Here is a 12,013-nt window from a genome sequence, read left to right on the forward strand (position 1 = left end):
TTCACCAAGCTTCACAAAAAAAGGAAGCTTTAGATTCCTACCCGGCATTATGCTACTAAAGGTTTTTTTTCCTCTCTCAGCAGAACGTCAGCTGCCACCATTTCGCCGTGGTCGCCCTTTCTTCTGCCAGGAAAGTACGAGACGGATGGAAAGGCTGCGTAGTGGTCTGCAAGTACACGGTACGCCTACGATGTGTGCCTGCGTTTTTCCTAAGGTACTCGTAGCGTGGACTTTAAAGGTAACACGAAGAATGTGCCAGCTCTCCTTCTATAGTATTTCTATGAAGTATTTCAACACAAATACTACAAATAGAATGAGGCGTGTTCTGGAGCATGCTGTCCTGGTTTTGGCTGGGATAGAGTTGATTTCCTTCCTAGTGGCTGGTGTAGTGCTGTGTTTTGGGTTTTAGTAATATTGATAACACGCCGACGTTTTGGCTGTTACTAAGCGGTATTTACACTTGTCAAGGACTTTTTTTCCCAGCTCCCCATGCTCTGGCAGGTGCCCAAGAAGCTGGGAGAGGGCACAGCCAGGATTGTTGATCCAAACTGACCAAAGGGCTATTCCATACCATATGATGTCATGCTCAGTATATAAAGCTGGGGAAGAAGAAGGAAGGGGGGGACATTCGGAGTGATGGCGTTTGTCTTCCCAAGTAACTGAAAAGAGCTAAAATCCCCAAAGACAAAAAGAAATGTGGTAAATATCTTGGTTGCTCAATGTTTCCTTTTAGTTTCCCTTTCACAAATAATTTAGCCTAGCTTGCCAGTATTGTTGGCCTTAAGTAAGGAAGCTTAGATAGTAGAATTGCTAACGAGCATTCTTTATTTGACCTAGTCATTAGAGTAAGAATGCTTTGCCTGTGTTAAATCCTTGGTTAGCTGAGAGAGTTGCAATGTAGATAGATAAAAAGGAATTCTTCAGGCCCTGTGTCCCTGGAAAGGGCTGATAAGGAGAAACTACACAAGAACCACCTGATTTTGGATATGCAAGGAAGGTATGAGTAAGACAAAGATGGACTGAGCATGCGTAAAGACAAAGTTCAGTCAGCGGTCAGAGTGATGAAGACTACTGACTTCCTCCAAGGACCACCAGAGGATCCCTAACGACCACCTAAGGACTTAAGTACGCATGCGTCAGGGACATTTGCATATATTAATGAGTTCCAAGAAATCTCATGTTTATATAAATTAATCTGATGAATATGTATATCTTGCAACAGATAACCTCTGCGATCTTGCTTGTTTGTCGGAGCACTTATGGTGGAGCGATCCCCAGTGCTGCCCAGCGCTGTAATAAAGGATGCCTGCTTAATAGTAACTCCGTTGCTATTGAGTTTGATTTCGGGAACACTCTGAAACTCCAATTCACCTGTTGGGAGATTTGGATTTTAAAGGGTAGTCTCCACGAATTTTGTTTCAGCTTTGGCGACCCAGTTGGGACCCTCTCTGTCTGGCTGCAGGAGCCCCTGAGTCGGAGACTCCCTTGGCCGGCCCCGGAGACTTCTCTGGAGGGACTCCCCGATTCAGTGGATCCATGCGGGGATAGACAAGGACCACTGGTAAGAAAGGCATTCTTTTTGAGTTTTGGGACCGGTCATTTGAAGCCACTCATAAGTCGCAGTTCATGAGAACCTCGCCGGTGGCATACAAATGGCATGTACGATTCGTACTGGCTGTTTGGTTGGTATGCTGCATGATTTGTATTGATCGTTTGGTTAGTACGGTCGTTTGTTTGTGCATTTGTATCTGATTTTGATTTACATATGCGTATGTGATATACGTATATGTCTGGCATACGCGTATTTGAAAATCTGTGATTACTCTGTGTTGACATTTACTATCTAGGGAGAGTAGTTGTTATGTGTAAGTGTTTGTGTTCCAGTTTTTGTTTTTGTCCTTGTGTTATATAAATTTAGAATGGGGAGCCAGCAAGGTGGAATTTTGAAAAAGAGTCCTTTGGGCTGCCTTATGGCTCACTGGAAAGCTATTGGGGAACCACCTGGAGGGAGTGTGAATCGTAAAACCTTGATAAAATATTGTAATCAGTGGTGGCTTTTATATAAGTTAGATAATGGAGAAAAAAGGCCTTTTGAAGGGAACTTTGAAGTATAACACTTTGTTGCAACTCATGTTATTTTTGCAGCAAGAAGGAAAATGAGATGAGGTGGTTTATGCAGATAGGTTTTTCACTCTGCGGAATCACCCTGAGTAGCAGAAAGAGTGTGGAATTAATTTGGCACCCCAGGACCCTGTGGTCTTGGCGATAGAAAAGGAGAGAAATAAGCAAAATGAGATATTGAAAAGGTGTTGTTCAGCGTGTAGCATTGGACAGAGATGTTCGAAAGTTGGTTGGCAGAATGAAAGGTTGTAGGATGGGGATGCAGTGTTTACAGGCTCTGGTGCTGGCTGGGACTCTGCCGGGAACAGTGGGTGAGAGCAGCTAGAGCTCAGGTACAGGCTCTGGTGCTGGCTGGGACTCTGCCGGGAACAGTGGACCAATCCTGGCTGCGACCCTAACCAGATGGGAACCAGGGATTTACTAGTGCGGTTCAGGGAATGGAATAAGAAATGCTGTCCCAAAATCAGTAACTAATATTTCTGTTTTTAGGACAGTCGGTTGATGATATTAGAAGGAAATGACAGAAAGTGCAAGGGGCAGATGCAAGGGACTTGGAAAGGTTATTGGAAACTGCTTGGCAAGTGTATCGGAATAGAGATAGTCAAAAGGAAAAACAAATGGGTAAAACAATTGCTAATGCTACAGTAGCTGCTTTGCGCACCGTAGAAGGTCAGATACCCCCTCGGAGCAACACCAATGAGGGGAGAGGAGTTATGAGAAGTGGTGCAAGTGCCCCACTTAGAGGGAAGAGAGGAAATCAACCCCTCTTGAAAGATCAGTGCGCCTATTGTAAACAACTGGGGCACTGGAAAAAAAAGATTGCCCGAGACTGGGCAAATCGGTGATGGTAGCCAACATGGAAGAAAATTGATGGGGACCAGGGGAATCTTCCCTAGCAGAACCCTTGGTAAAAATTCAGCTAGGGAAAGAAGAAAAAAAAAACCTGTAGAATTTTTAATAGATACAGGTGCCACATTTTCAGTATTAAATCAGACTTTATTGCCCGTGAGTAAACAAACTGTTAACATTGTGGGAGCAACAGGGCAGGTTGAGAGGGCTTTCTTTCTAAGACCATTGAAATTTAAAATTGGAAAAAGTGTAGGGATTCATAAATTCCTCCTCTACTTGCCTGAAGCTCCTAGACCACTTTTGGGAAGGGACTTATTAGAACAATTGAATGCTGAAATAAGATTTAAAGATGGGGAAATCGAATTTAAAATACCAGAAGAAAGCCACATTGAAATTTTAAGTTTGGCTCTCACTGAACCCCAAGTTAGAGAAGAAGAAATTATGCAGGAAATAAAAGACCAGGTATACCCAGGAGTATGGGCCTCGGGAATACCTGGAAAAGCTAAAAATGCAGAATTGGTTGTTGTTAAACTCAAAGAAGGAGCACGACCCATTAGGGTGAAACAATATCCTTTGAAATTGGAAGATAGACGAGGAGTGAAACGTATTATAGAAGAATTTATAAAATTCGGATTATTGACTGAATGCTCTTCAGAGTACAACACTCCCATTCTGCCTGTCAAAAGGCCTGATGGCAAAACCTACCGATTGGTGCAAGACCTACGGGCGATAAATCGGATAGTTGAAGATTTGCACCCGGTAGTGGCAAACCCATACACTTTATTGACCAGTTTAAAAGAAACCTATGAATGGTTCACAGTGCTAGATCTGAAAGATGCATTCTTTTGCCTCACCTTGGCCCCTGAAAGCCGCAACTTTTTGCCTTTGAGTGGGAAAACCCTGATTCAGGACGGAAAACCCAACTAACCTGGACAGTGTTACCTCAAGGATTTAAGAATAGCCCCACAATTTTTGGAAATCGATTGGCTAAAGAATTAGAGGTCTGGGAAAGGCCTCCAGGAAATGGTACCCTTTTGCAATATGTGGATGATATTCTGATAGCTACAGAAAAAGAAGAAGAATGTAAGGAATGGACTGTGAGTTTGTTAAATTTTCTTGGACTAAGTGGTTATCGAGTATCGTTGCAGAAAGTCCAGATCTTGAAAAAAGAAGTAATCTACTTGGGATTTGTGATTTCTAAAGGACAGAGACAGCTCGGGAATGACCGAAAAGAAGCCATCTGCAGGACCCCAGAACCGACCACAGTAAAAGAGCTGCGAACCTTTCTGGGAATGACAGGTTGGTGTCGATTATGGATTTATAATTATGGACTTTTAGTTAAACCCTTGTACGAACTGTTGAAAAATAGTCAGACACAGTTAACGTGGACTGATGAAGCCAAGAGGGCGTTCAAAGAATTGAAATTGGAATTAATGAGAGCTCCAGCTTTGGGCCTGCCAGGCATAACAAAGCCCTTCTGGTTGTTCTCATATGAGAGACAAGGAGTGGCTTTGGGAATTCTAGCCCAGAGGCTGGGTCCTTATAAACGAGCAGTAGCATATTTTTCCAAACAATTGGATGAGGTAAGTAAAGGATGGCCGGGATGCCTTCGGGCAGTTGCCGCTGTTGTTTTGATCATTCAAGAAGCTCGAAAATTTACCTTGGGACAAAAGATGGTTGTGCATACTTCCCATGCTGTAACTTCCGTTTTGGAACAGAAAGGAGGACATTGGCTGTCACCGTCAAGGTTTCTGAAGTATCAAGCAGTCCTGATGGAACAGGACGATATTGAAATCGTTACATCTGCTGTAATTAACCCCGCTTCTTTTCTAAGTAATAAGCAGGAAATGAAGACTGCTGTACATGATTGTATAGAAACCATTGAGACCGTATACGCAAGCAGGCCTGACCTGAAGGATGAGCCACTGGAAGAAGCTGACCACACTTGGTATACCAACGGGAGTAGTTTTGTAAAGAATGGAGTTCGAATGGCAGGGTATGCTGTGACCACCACAGATCAGGTGGTGGAAGCAAAGTCACTCCCTAAAGGCACATCTGCACAACGAGCCGAAATAGTTGCCTTAGCGAGAGCACCGGAGCTTGCCAAAGGATTGCGCGTGAATATATGGACAGATTCAAAATATGCCTTTGGCGTAGTGCATGCTCACGGAGCAATTTGGAAGGAGCGAGGACTCTTAACCGCTCAAGGGAAAGGTATAAAACACGCTGATATAATACTGTGACTTTTAGAAGCTGTGCAACTTCCGTCAGCAGTGGCGATTATGCACTGCAAAGGACATCAGAAAGGTAACACTGACAGGGAAGTGGGAAATAAGTTGGCTGATTACGAAGCAAGGCAAGCAGCGGAACAAGGTGATGAGACACTAAGTTTAATTCCTGAAAAATCTTTGCCACTACCTGAATCATCTGAATACGATGAAAAGGATCAGAAGTTAATTACTGACTTGGAGGCTAAAATTGGCCTATCAGGATGGGCAGTGTTAAAAGATAACAGGATAATGATTCCCTTTAGACTACTGTGGGCACTGACAAAGACTGAACATGATAAAACTCACTGGGGAACTGAAGCTCTGTATAACTCTCTCACTAAGCAGATAGTGGCTAGAAATTTGTTTCAAACTGTGAAAAGTGTGGTTGATAGGTGTGAGACATGTTTGAAAAATAACCCAAAGGTAGAAAATCGTGTAAAATTTGGAAGCATAGGCAAAGGAAATGTTCCAGGTCAAAACTGGCAAATAGACTTTTTGGAGCTCCCTAGAGAAGGGGGGTATAGGTATCTGTTGGTGTTAACCGATACCTACTCTGGATGGCCTGAAGCTTTCCCTTGCAGAACAAATAAAGCTCGAGAAGTAACAAAAGTTTTATTAAGAGAAATTATTCCTAGGTTTGGAGTGCCAGAAGTGATCTCCTCTGACAGAGGGCCACACTTCGTGTCACAGGTAGTTCAGCAAGCTAGTAAGTTTTTAGAAATTAATTGGAAATTGCATACAGCCTACCGCCCACAAGCAAGTGGACAGGTAGAGAAAATGAAAAACACAATTGAGCAAAATTTGTCAGGAAACCAACTTGAGATGGGATCAGGCCCTCCCAATTGTATTATTGAGACTTCGAACTAAACCAAGGACTAAAGAGAAACTGAGTCCCTTTGAGATTTTATATGGGAGACCATTTCAAACCAGATATCGAGGGCAAGATCTCACCCAAGCAAGGGAAATTAGCTTACAGCAATATTTAATTAGTAGTAGTATCTACCAGAGCATGGGGTTTAGATTCTCCAGTGCACTTGTTTAAACCTGGGGATTGGGTTTATGTTAAAATATTTCAGGTGATCCTCTTGAAGAGAAATGGAGTGGCCCTTTTCAAGTTCTGCTCACAACCTACACTGCAGTTAAGCTTGAGAAGCACGCTGCGTGGATCCACTATTCGAGAATTAAGAAAGCACCTCCTGGACCATGGAAATCTCAGCCTACGGGACCAACGTCCGTAAGATTGACCCAAAATTAGTTTTACTGATGCTGCTATGCGCTTGTTTACTAGCGTGTATGCTAACAATTTAATGTTAGAGCTCATTCAAGGATTTGGTAAAATGCGAAATTTGACAAGCGTAACTGCTTGCCTCCCAGTTCCTCAATTTGCAGGCCAACCTATCCCATGGGGAATCATACCCGTGAATATGACAATGCTAAAACTTTTAATTTAGAACCTTTGTAAAAGAATTTACAAAGTTTAAAGAAAAGGGGGGAATGAAAAGAGCTAAAATCCCCAAAGACAAAAAGAAATGTTGTCAATATCTTGGTTGCTCTATGTTTCCTTTTAGTTTCCCTTTCACAAATAATTTGGCCTAGCTTGCCAGTATTGTTGGCCTTAAGTAAGGAAGCTTAGATAGTAGAATTGCTAACGAGCATTCTTTATTTGACCTAGTCAGTAGAGTAAGAATGCTTTGCCTGTGTTAAATCCTTGGTTAGCTGAGAGAGTTGCAATGTAGATAGATAAAAAGGAATTCTCCAGGCCCTGTGTCCCTGGAAAGGGCTGATAAGGAGAAACTACACAAGAACCACCTGATTTTGGATATGCAAGGAAGGTATGAGTAAGACAAAGATGGACTGAGCATGCGTAAAGACAAAGTTCAGTCAGCGGTCAGAGTGATGAAGACTACTGACTTCCTCCAAGGACCACCAGAGGATCCCTAACGACCACCTAAGGACTTAAGTACGCATGCGTCAGGGACATTTGCGTATATTAATGAGTTCCAAGAAATCTCATGTTTATATAAATTAATCTTATGAATATGTATATCTTGCAACATATAACCTCTGCAATCTTGCTTGTTTGTCGGAGCACTTATGGTGGAGCGATCCCCAGTGCTGCCCAGCGCTGTAATAAAGGATGCCTGCTTAATAGTAACTCCGTTGCTATTGAGTTTGATTTCGGGAACACTCTGAAACTCCAATTCACCTGTTGGGAGATTTGGATTTTAAAGGGTAGTCTCCACGAATTTTGTTTCATAACCATTACGCGTGAGGGAGCCCTGCTTTCCTGGAGATGGCTGAACACCTGCCTGCCCATGGGAAGGAGTGAATGAATTCCTTGCTTCGCTTTGCTCGCGCGTGCGGCTTTTGCGTTCCCTATTAAACTGTCCTTATCTCAACCCACGAGTGTTCTCACTTTTACTCTTCCGATTCTCTTCCCCATCCCACCGCGGGGGGAGTGAGCGAGCGAGCGGCTGTGTGGTGCTTAGTTGCCGTCTGGGGCTAAACCACGACAATGCCTACGCAAAGCCAACTTCTGTCCGTTTCTTTTCTCTTCCTGAAAGCGTAATCTTCTGTTTCTGTGCGCTTACTGTTAAATGATACTGTGAAAATAATTTTGTACTACAAGAGGAAAGAAACTGTTGGGAAGAGTTCAGCTGTTCAGAAGGAAGAGCCTTTGTTTTCATGGTAAAAGCTTTCTGTAAAATGCTTTTTCAGTCAGTAAGTTTTTGAAATATCTTCTAGCAGTACTTGAAAAACCTTGCTGCGATCCTAGCGTCCGTACTAAAAGCCGTCAAGGTCAAAGAAGAGACGTGGACAAAACGGGAGAAATGGGCGTTGCTTCCGTGTGTTTTCCAGGCTTTCCCGAGAAGCATTAGCAGCCTTGTAAGTACCGCCAGTGAGTCCTGATGTGGTTTTGGTGAGTTACTGCTTCAATAAGGTCCTTTTTCCGGAAGCTACGGTGTGTAATTTTTGGCTTCAGTTGGAAAGAGATTTTCCCGACTGGAAATCCTTCTCATTCAGAGAAGTTGCATTTGATGAACTTCCCATTGGAGCGGCTGTACGTGCCAGCAGAAGTCATCAGCAACAAGACTTTTCACTCTCTTGAAAAACAAAAAAAAAGTCAATTGCCTTCCAAGGGCCCAAGCCCAGCACGTCTTCCAAAAGTTGCTGGCATCGCTGGTCTTTGGTTCTCAGTTGTAACAGCCGAGGTATGTTAAAAAGCCGTTCCTCCGCGTGCTTCAGTACAGCCAAAAGCATTAGCAAATCTGCCAGTCCCTTTTGGTAGCCTGATGCGTTGCAGCGCTGGGGATTTGATTTCTGTGTGGCTGCCCCCCCCCCAGTGAAACCATCTGTGGGATCTCTTATGTCACTGACTTTTCTATCATAACTGAAACTTTAAACAGAAGCTAAAATTGTGTCATTTACAAAGTGAATGGCACTGTTTAAACTGTGACTGCCCAATAGCTGTGGCCTACAACTTACGAGGTGTATTTCAGCAGTTGGGTATTTGTTCTCCATGTTTCAAGAGAGAGGCAACGGAATGTTATGGGTTTTTCCCCAATATTTTGACGGCGTGCTCTGCAGTGCTTTATTTCTGCCTCTCGTTCCATGGCGCGTTTCCCCGGCGCTTCAGCGGCGTCTCTCTTGGGCAGCGTGGCTGGGCAGATGTCCCTCCTAGTTACATAGCACACGACCCACCCCCCAGTCCCATTATAACCGTGCATTTTGGAGAGAGATGATGTAATGGTATCCCAGCTGTGCAAGTTAAATGAATGCAAAAGGAAACTGAAATGCTTTTATCGTGTATGTGGTGTTGTTGGATGTATGTAAACATACGCCCACCTTGTTAGTGTAGAGTGAATTACTGAGATTTGTCCTTTATTTTCCATGTTACTCTCTAAAGTTTTACACTTCCCTTTCAGCTTTCTTGACCGAGCAAGCGAGACGTGCAGCAGCAGCGCGAGGGCAGCAGCCGTTGTGGTGGATCCCTAAGCGTAGGTTCTGATGAGGGTCCGACCTTGTCCTGCAGCCTCACGGGGTTGTCTCCCTGCAGCAGTGCTGGAAGGAAGGGATGAGACATTTTCCAAGAGCAGCAAGAGCGTTCACTTTTAGGTGAAGAAGGTGTTGAAAATCCTATCCCTTGGTCTTAATAGTGATTTGAAGCGTTGCAGTCCCTGTAGCTGTTAAAGCATGCCCTGTATCTCGAGCGGAGCTGTTTCCCTAGAATCCTCCTTCAGCTCAGCTGCTCTCCTATCCCTTATTCTGACTGAATGCCTGTACTTTCTGCTGTGCTGTTTTTTTCATGTGCTGAAATGGAATTTGGGGTTTTTGTTTTGCAGCGGTCTTGCCGTAAGCGTCCGGTGGTGCTCCCTAGGTCCCCCTGGCCAGGTTTCCCTGCGGGTCGTTAGGCATGCTGAGGGTCAGGGGCCAGCCCTGTGGCTGGAGGCTCCTGGCTCTGTCTCCAGCGGGTGCCCCCCAGGTGCGGCAGCGAGGGCTGTCTGGTGGGGAGAGCCCGGGGCCGTTAGTTGCCCTGGGGAGCCCGTCGCAGCGCGGGAACGGAGGGGGAAGATGGCGGAGCAGAGGCCGAGCAAGAGAGGTGGCACCGTCGTCGGGCGCGCTCCCCTATGCCGTGGGGCGTCTGCCAGGCTGCGGGACAGGGGCTGGGGGGGCTGCAAGCGCCTGGGGGGCTGCCCCCCCTTTATTTTTCTAGCGGAGCTCCCTTTTTTTGGTGGGGCGTGTACATATGTAAAGGGCCTGCTGAAAGTAAGGAGCTGGCAGTTGGGGCAGTTTCCCTTGTTTTGTTTGTCTTTTGGGGGTGACTAAGAAGGGGGGAGGCTGGGGAGTGATGATGTCATTTGGGGCACCCCAGTGGCACTGGGGGGGGACGATGATGACGTGGCAGAGGAGCAGGTTGAGTGAGGGGATGGGGGGGGTCACGGGACAGGTCACCCCCCTGCCCCGCCCTGAAAGGGGGGTGAGAGCCCCAAAATGCCTGAGAATTCGTGGGGGAGGGATTAAATAATTAAAAACTAAATATGGGTGTAGGGATTGAAGTAGAGAAAAATCTCTTTTATATATATATTGAAAAATTTTATTTAAATATATATATGTAAAAAGATTTTAAAAGAAACCCCTCTGTCTACTCTATTGTATAAAGGATTTTAGAATATGAACAAATCTCGATAGAGACATACAGGGTGATAAAATAGAAAAATAAGTTAACTATAGGAATTTGAAAAAGGAGTTAAAAATGCATAGGAAGATGATGTATATGCAGAAAGTTAAAATGGCAACAAGACCGACAGAGCTCTCCCCAGCTGCGGTACCGACTGCTGGGCACCGGGTGGCAGCAGCGAGCGCACGCACACACACGCGGCACCGCGCATGCGCGGCTCCCAGGCTGCAGTACCGACCTCTGGTCACGTGGCGGCAGTAGAGAGCACAAAACAAATGCTTCAGCGCGCATGCGCGGCTCCCCATCTGCAGTACCGACGTTTGTCCACAGGGCGGCAGCACGGACTACCTGAAAACGCGCAACTGCGCATGAGCAGCGACACAGTTGCAGTACCGAGGTTTGGTCACCGGGAGACAGCAGCGAGCACAAAACAAACTCGGCATTACGCATGCGCGGCTCCCTACCTGCAGTACCAGCTTTTGGCCACACGGCGGCAGCAGCGAGCTCGGGAAAATGTGCCACTGCGCATGCGCGGCTCCCTACCTGCAGTACCGGCTTTTGGCCACACGGCGGCAGCAGCGAGCTCGGGAAAATGTGCCACTGCGCATGCGCGGCTCCCTAGCTGCAGTACCGGCTTTTGGCCACACGGCGGAAGCAGCGAGCTCGGGAAAATGTGCCACTGCGCATGCGCGGCTCCCTACCTGCAGTACCGGCTTTTGGCCACACAGCGGTAGCAGCGAGCGTGGGAAAAATGTGCCACTGCGCATGCGCGGCTCCCTAGCTGCAGTACCGGCTTTTGGCCACACAGCGGCAGCAGCGAGCGCGGGAAAATGTGCCACTGCGCATGCGCGGCACCCTATAGCTGCAATACCGGTTATCGGACACACAGCGGCAGCAGCGAGCTCGGGAAAATGTGCCACTGCGCATGCGCGGCACCCTATAGCTGCAATACCGGTTATCGGACACACAGCGGCAGCAGCGAGCGCGGGAAAATGTGCCACTGCGCAGGCGCGGCACCCTATAGCTGCAATACCGGTTATCGGACACACAGCGGCAGCAGCGAGCTCGGGAAAATGTGCCACTGCGCATGCGCAGCTTCCTATAGGTGCAGTACCGCGTTTCGGACACACAGCGGCAGCAGCGAGCTCGGGGAAATGTGCCACTGCGCATGCGCGGCTCCCTAGATGCAGTACCGGCTTTTGGCCACACAGCGGCAGCAGCGAGCGTGGGAAAAATGTGCCACTGCGCATGCGCGGCTCCCTAGCTGCAGTACCGGTTATCGGACACACAGCGGCAGCAGCGAGCGCGGGAAAATGTGCCACTGGGCATGCGCGGCACCCTATAGCTGCAATACCGGTTATCGGACACACAGCGGCAGCAGCGAGCTCGGGAAAATGTGCAACTGCGCATGCGCGGCACCCTATAGCTGCAATACCGGTTATCGGACACACAGCGGCAGCAGCGAGCGCGGGAAAATGTGCCACTGCGCAGGCGCGGCACCCTATAGCTGCAATACCGGTTATCGGACACACAGCGGCAGCAGCGAGCTCGGGAAAATGTGCCACTGCGCATGCGCAGCTTCCTATAGGTGCAG

Source organism: Mycteria americana (genome assembly GCF_035582795.1).
Source record: "Mycteria americana isolate JAX WOST 10 ecotype Jacksonville Zoo and Gardens chromosome Z unlocalized genomic scaffold, USCA_MyAme_1.0 Scaffold_30, whole genome shotgun sequence".
NCBI lineage: Eukaryota > Metazoa > Chordata > Aves > Ciconiiformes > Ciconiidae > Mycteria > Mycteria americana.